Below are 6520 nucleotides of genomic sequence, written 5' to 3'. Positions count from 1 at the left end.
AAAAAAACGCTGCGTGCAAAAATCCCAGTGTGATGCAAGTCAAACAATAACAACCATAAGACAATTTAGGTTACCCACGTGTTTTCGAAATCACCCAAATAACGCTACAAAAACAATGTGACAACAGTAATCATAGGAACTGTGATTTAAATTTAACAATAAACGATATATATATATAAAACATGTACGACCAAACTTTGCAGCCATGTGACCTTTCGTGGGAACAGCTGTTGGGTCAGTGACTCGAGAGCTAAATTAGACCACGTGACCCTGTAGGGGTGGCCGAGTGGCTCCGAGGTTGCACGACAGTCAACCCGATATTGTTACTCTTTGGTTCTTTCTGTAAAAAAAAATTAAAGTCACGTAGAAAGAACATTTTTCTACCTACGCGACTTTACCGAAAGAACCAAAGAGTATGGATTCCTGCAGTCACGAAAGCTTCAAATCAAGATCGATATTAAATTTCGGGGTGAGAAATGTGACGTCACATCAAAATGCACAACTTTAAGTAAATACAGACAACACGTTCTACTTAGTTAAATAGACTTTTTTAATAAATGTTTTCTCCTACAACATCAGAGTGCAGCGCCACATTAAATACGCACTACAACGACAATAGTTTAAAGCGATTTGAAGCATGTTTTATTTTTTTTGGGGGGGGAGGGGCAGAGCTTTGTGACGTCATATTTGAGGGGGGGTCTGACTTTTTGTGACGCCGTGTGACGATGGGGGGGGGGGGTCAAAAATTGTCCAAAATCGCGTGACGTCATTTATGGACGGCCCCTCATTCGTTGTGATCCCTTTCCCAGTCACCTTATAATCCATAAAGCGGCAAAGATTGGGTTGATTGTGAAAGCTTTTCAAATGTATTGCTGATATTGCCTTGTCTTCTTGGTTATTTCGGTAAAGTCACGTAGAAGGGAAGTAATAAAATAATAAAAATTAAACATAATAAAATTATGTTTTATTTAATAATAATAAAAATAAAAAATAATAAAATTATGTTTTATTTTTATAATTGTATTACTTCCCTTCTACGTGACTTTACCGAAAGAACCAAGAAGATGAATCCCTGCAGTCACAAAAGCTTTAAATAGATATTGCCTTGCTCAATGCTATTGTGCTAATTATTTTTAAAAAGTCGTGGAAATGTTAACCGCATACTTCGGATGATAAGGCACGCTTTTTTTCCTGCTACATTTCAAAGCTTAAGTTGGGGATGCATCTTATAATCTGGTATTTGTACGTAAGCTTTGTATGTTGAACTTCTTTCGCACCGTACGTAGCCAACCGTGATAATCGGAGGTGCGGGAAAAGACAGATTGGTATAACTTTATTTACACGAAGATTGGGGTGTGTCTTGTTTTCTAGAGTGTCTTATAATCCGGGGAATATGGTACGAAATATTAGCGATGAGTTTCGTATTAAAATGTTTTATATATTTGATTATCAGATATCTAGGCCCAATTTTGGAATTTTAATTGACTTTTTTATATTTTCAGATTTAAACATATTCCATTTTAATAGCTCCCATTGTTTATGCTCTAAATATAATCAATTAATTTCAAATATTATTAATTGATTTCCTAACATTAGGTTACATCCGTGAAAGAATAGTTTTAACGTGTGCATTGCGTTTTTATACTTTCATGATGTCAGTAGACGCCACAAATCTTAAAGATGCCGCACGTGACAGCACTTTTAGCGGGAGAGCAACGCGGACGGGAGTTGACGTCACAATGTTTAGACCGATCCGAAACAACAACAACAACAACACAAGCAAATAAACAAAATTGGATAATCGGAAGAAATTTCATATCCGGGTGAGATTTACAGAATGTGTCGGATTAGGCCGAACATCGGTAACGTAAACTGATAGCCTAATCACATTTCGAAATAAAAATTTTCTTTTACGCTACATACAAAACACCTGCACGTTCACACTTACAGTCGTTAATATGCTACGTTTTACACATGGTTTTCTGTATTCTATATCTTGTCTACGATATGCAGTTTTTTCATAATAAAATTGAACTGTTTAACGGAACAAATCCGCATGGAAATTCATCTCCGTTAATAACCCTCCCCACAAAATCCCGATGCGCTACGAATCCGGTCACCTGAGTTCGATTCCCAACGACGGCGAACAGCAGTGACGAGTAATACCTGAACCCTGGGCTCCATCCCCTTTCGCGCGAACACCTCCACCAACTCAAAACGTCCTCACATATCAATTGTGCCAGTGTCTCACCCACATCCGATCAGCACGGCTGGCCACGTACGGCGTGAAAGAAGTTCTACATACATAATTGCCAATATTATTAATCTAATTGCCAATCTGCCAAGGCACACATCTGTGACGAGTGATATCTGACCTGACACTGCACTGCCCCTACTGTCTTGGGCTAACCCGCACAGCTTGAAGGAAGATTAAACAATCCCGATAGATGGCAATTTATGGATGGCTTCATCCAGCAGTGGATTGACAAAAGGCTGTCAATTATTACAATTACGATTGTCAATCGGAGCTTCATTTCGGACACGATATTTCCAGAACACTGCTAGGCTTGCCTTTGGAATAGCGACAAATCTGCATACTATCTGCATGAGGCACTCACACTAGGGAACAAGGTTAGCTTATATTTAACAATTGAATATTTTTTCAGAGGCGGATCTACACATTTCCCAGGCAGCGGCAGGTCTTGAAATCCCACGGTGTTAAATAGTGCCCTACGTAAAAAAAAAAACATTGCAATGTATTTTCTCTGGTAATTAAATTATCAAGAAAATTCCAATGATTGGGGACTCATCGGGAAAGGGGAGGCACTAGCCCCCATATTCCAGAACATTTTGGGGACAACATGAGCGTGAAGAGAACGAAATAAAGAAAACTGGATGCGATGTGTCAAAATATTAAATTTTTTCCGAAACAGCATTTCGGATTGTTCTGGCAGAAATTAAACTATAAACGAGTTTTTATTTTACCAGGTAAGCCCCCCCCCCCCCCCCACTGAGCTATGTAGCTCGCTTTCATAAGCGACCTGGCCACAAATGATAGCTCAACGAAGTGGCTCATCGTGTGGAAATTTTTCACAGCAGCCAAATACTCTAAACGCGTGATGTTGATTCTAAATGTGGAGGGAAATCCGGAAAACCCGGAGAAAAATCCATGCGACCACCATAGGAAGAGAGACACCGCAAACTCCAAATATACAGCAGCAGGCATCAAGTTCGGGATCGAACCCACGACCTCCTGTATACCAGGCGAGGTAGTTAACATCTCCTTGCCACCGTGGTGATGATAAGAGAGAGAGAGACACGCAAACTCCAAATATACAGCGGGCATCAAGTTCGGGATCGAATTCACGACCTCCTGTGCACCAGGCGAGGTAGTTAACATCTCCTAGCCACCATGGTAATGATAAGAGAAAGAGAGAGAGAGATGCAAACTCCAAATATACAGCGGGCGTCAGGGTCGTGATGGAACCCACGCTCTCCTGTGTACCAGGCGAGGTAGTTAATATACAGCAGCAGGCGTCAGGGGTCGGGATCCAACCCACGACCTCCTGTACACCAGACGAGGTAAACATAACCCTGGGCACAAGCGATCAACAAACACACATGCAAGATGCCCGGTTCGAATCTCGGTGAGCCTTGGAAGCCAAGTGGGCACCGCGATGAGCTCTCGATAAAAGAGCCCCATTGTGTCGACCATAAATCGTGGGCAGGGCGGGCGGGCGCTAAATAAAGGAACCGTCGGGGGTTAAAAAAACACACACAAAAAAGAAAAATCCAGATCACTTTATTCAGTGTGCCCTGAACTCCACGGTTACATCACGCCGTGGCCCCCGCACACACGCGCGCGCACAAAAACTCGCACGGGGCCTCTCCGCTCACAGCCTTTTGTCAGCATCGTCCACGCATTGACCCTGATTGATGATGTCTCTTTTGGGGGACAATGTGGTGGTGATGGTGGTGGTGGTGGGGGGGGACCACCCCCCCCCCCTAGGGGGGCGGTGAAGCGAAAGGACAAATTAATCGCCGCACAAGTCGGAGCGGTCGTTTGTCACGGCCCTGACTGCAAGAGGGGAAGGGTTGCGAGTTCACCCTGGGGTGTGAGTGTGCGTGAGAGTGTGTGTCTGTGTGTGTGTGTGTGACTGTGTGTGTGTGACTGTGTGTGTGTGACTGTGTGTATGATTGTGACTGTGTGTGTGTGACTGTGTGTGTGACTGTGTGTGTGACTGTGTGTGTGTGACTGTGTGTGTGACTGTGTGTATGATTGTGACTGTGTGTGTGTGACTGTGTGTGTGTGTGACTGTGTGTGTGACTGTGTGTGTGTGTGACAGTGTGTGTGTGACTGTGTGCCTGGGTATTTTGTACCATCGGGCACTCCGCCCCCACAACTCCCAATCGGTGATGGGGCAGTTGTGGAGAGAGTAGAGAGTTTCCCATACCTGGGCAGTGTGCTCATGACCAGCTCCAGTTTATCAGCAGAGGTCTCACTCCGAATCAGTCGAGCGGCGATATCTTTTCATCGGTTGCGTAACGCTGTGTGGAAGCTACCTGGTCTGTCGCTCCGCACGAAGCTTCAGGTCTTCTCGGCCACGGTCATTCCCTCCCTTCTCTACGCTTGCGAAACGTGGACCCCCCTAGTGGAGCATCTTCGCCGGTTGGAAACATTTAGGCTGGCCTGCCTACGATCCATCCTGGGTTTAACCAGGCTGGATTGTGTGAGGAGCTCACAAGTCCTTGAAAGATCTGGGCAAAGTCCCATCAGTGAGCTCCTCCGGCAGGCAAGGCTGCGTTGGCTGGGTCATGTAGCCCGCATGCCCAGCCACCGCATGCCTAAAAAGCTTTTGTTCGGCCGGATCGAGGGGGCTAAACGGGCGCGGCACGGGCTAGAGAAGAGATGGAGTGATGTGGTACAGGAGGACGTGGAGCTGAGTGGACTTGCCGATGACTGGTACCAGCGGTGTCAAGATCGGCCTCAGTGGAGGAGGCTCGTGAAGGACGCTACTGGGCAGTTGGAGGCAGTCGCCCTCCAACAACAACGGAGGGCGGAGGAGCGACGCTCACAACAACGAGCGGAGCGCCGGGTGGCTAAAGCACAGCAAGTTGGCACAGTAGGGGGCACAGGTGGTGCATCAGCCAGTCATCTCGGTCATCTCGGTCAGTCGACCCGTGGCACCTGGGTCTGCCCCGTGAACTCCTGCCAGCGGGCGTTCGACACTTCACGTGGCCTCAAGGTGCACATGGCCTGGCACAAGCGTCGTGGTGACGTCACCGCCACTTAGTGGCGAATGGCGGTTGTTGTGACTGTGTGTGTGACTGTGTGTGTGTGACAGTGTGTGTGTGACTGTGTGTGTGACAGTGTGTGTGTGACTGTGTGTGTGACAGTGTGTGTGTGACAGTGTGTGTGTGACTGTGTGTGTGACTGTGTGTGTGTGACTGTGGGGAGCGGTAGTGTAGCGGTTAGCGCGCTGCGCTATGAACCCAACGACCCGGGTTCGATTCCCTTTCACGGCCAACACCCAGTGACGATTATCTGAACCGGTTCTGGGCCTCCCCTAGGTCGACTCAGCCTCAAATGAGTACCTGGTGCGATGTGCAAACATTGCCACTAGGGAGACAAAGGCGGTCGGGCGTGGTGCTGACCACCCACCCCCTCGTGTACCGTTCCGGCCTTCATAGGTGCTTGCTAACAGCACTTGCCCCAACAGTCTATTAAGGCTATATGGGGGATCTTTGTCTTTGTGTGCACTTGTATTTTAGAGGAAAAGTTGGGGGGGGAGGGGGCTTGCGTCTCACAAACTCTGCCGTAGATTCATCGAACATCACGGCCTGAGTTCCGAGTCCCGCTCACGGCCAACACGACTGATAGAGAACATCTTACCCGGACACTGGGCCTCCCCTAGGTTTACTCAGCCTCAAATGAGTACCCCGGTGCGGTGTGTCGTAAACATCGCAACTGGGGAGGGGGACGGGGGGGGGGAGACAAAGGCGGCTGTGCGTGGTGCTGGCCAATAAGGTTGCTGCTCGCTAACAGCACTTGCCAAGATATACCAAAAAAAACTAAATTTCGATTTAAAGCTTTCGTGACTGCAGGGAATCATCTTCTTTGTTCTTTTTTTACCGAAAGAACCAAGGAGAAAAAAAAACTAACAAAAATCCGTTCAGGCTAAATATAAACGCGGGCTTCTTTGTTCTTTGTGCGTTCGACACCAAGAGTTGGACGCACGGAGGCACGGGGAGTTCTGGATCCGTCCTATGCAGAACATCTTCGTAAATCCGGTGACTGCGATTTTAACTTTAAACACCAAATCGTTCCGTCCTTCGTGAATCATCGTCACCAGCAGCACAGAACCCCGCGTCTCGGAGTGAGCCTGGAGAAGTTACTTGGTACAACGGGAGACCCCATCGTGCCTGCATCACAGGTGCTATAGGCTCGTGGTTTTCAATCTTTATTTTGGCTCCTGTCTAACACCCCCACCCACCCACCCCCATACTCTTTCGGTAAAGT

This window comes from Lampetra fluviatilis, chromosome 38 (assembly GCF_964198595.1).
Source record: "Lampetra fluviatilis chromosome 38, kcLamFluv1.1, whole genome shotgun sequence".
Classification (NCBI taxonomy): domain Eukaryota; kingdom Metazoa; phylum Chordata; class Hyperoartia; order Petromyzontiformes; family Petromyzontidae; genus Lampetra; species Lampetra fluviatilis.
The sequence above is the reverse complement of the archived record's forward strand: the minus strand, read 5'-3'. Positions refer to the sequence as shown.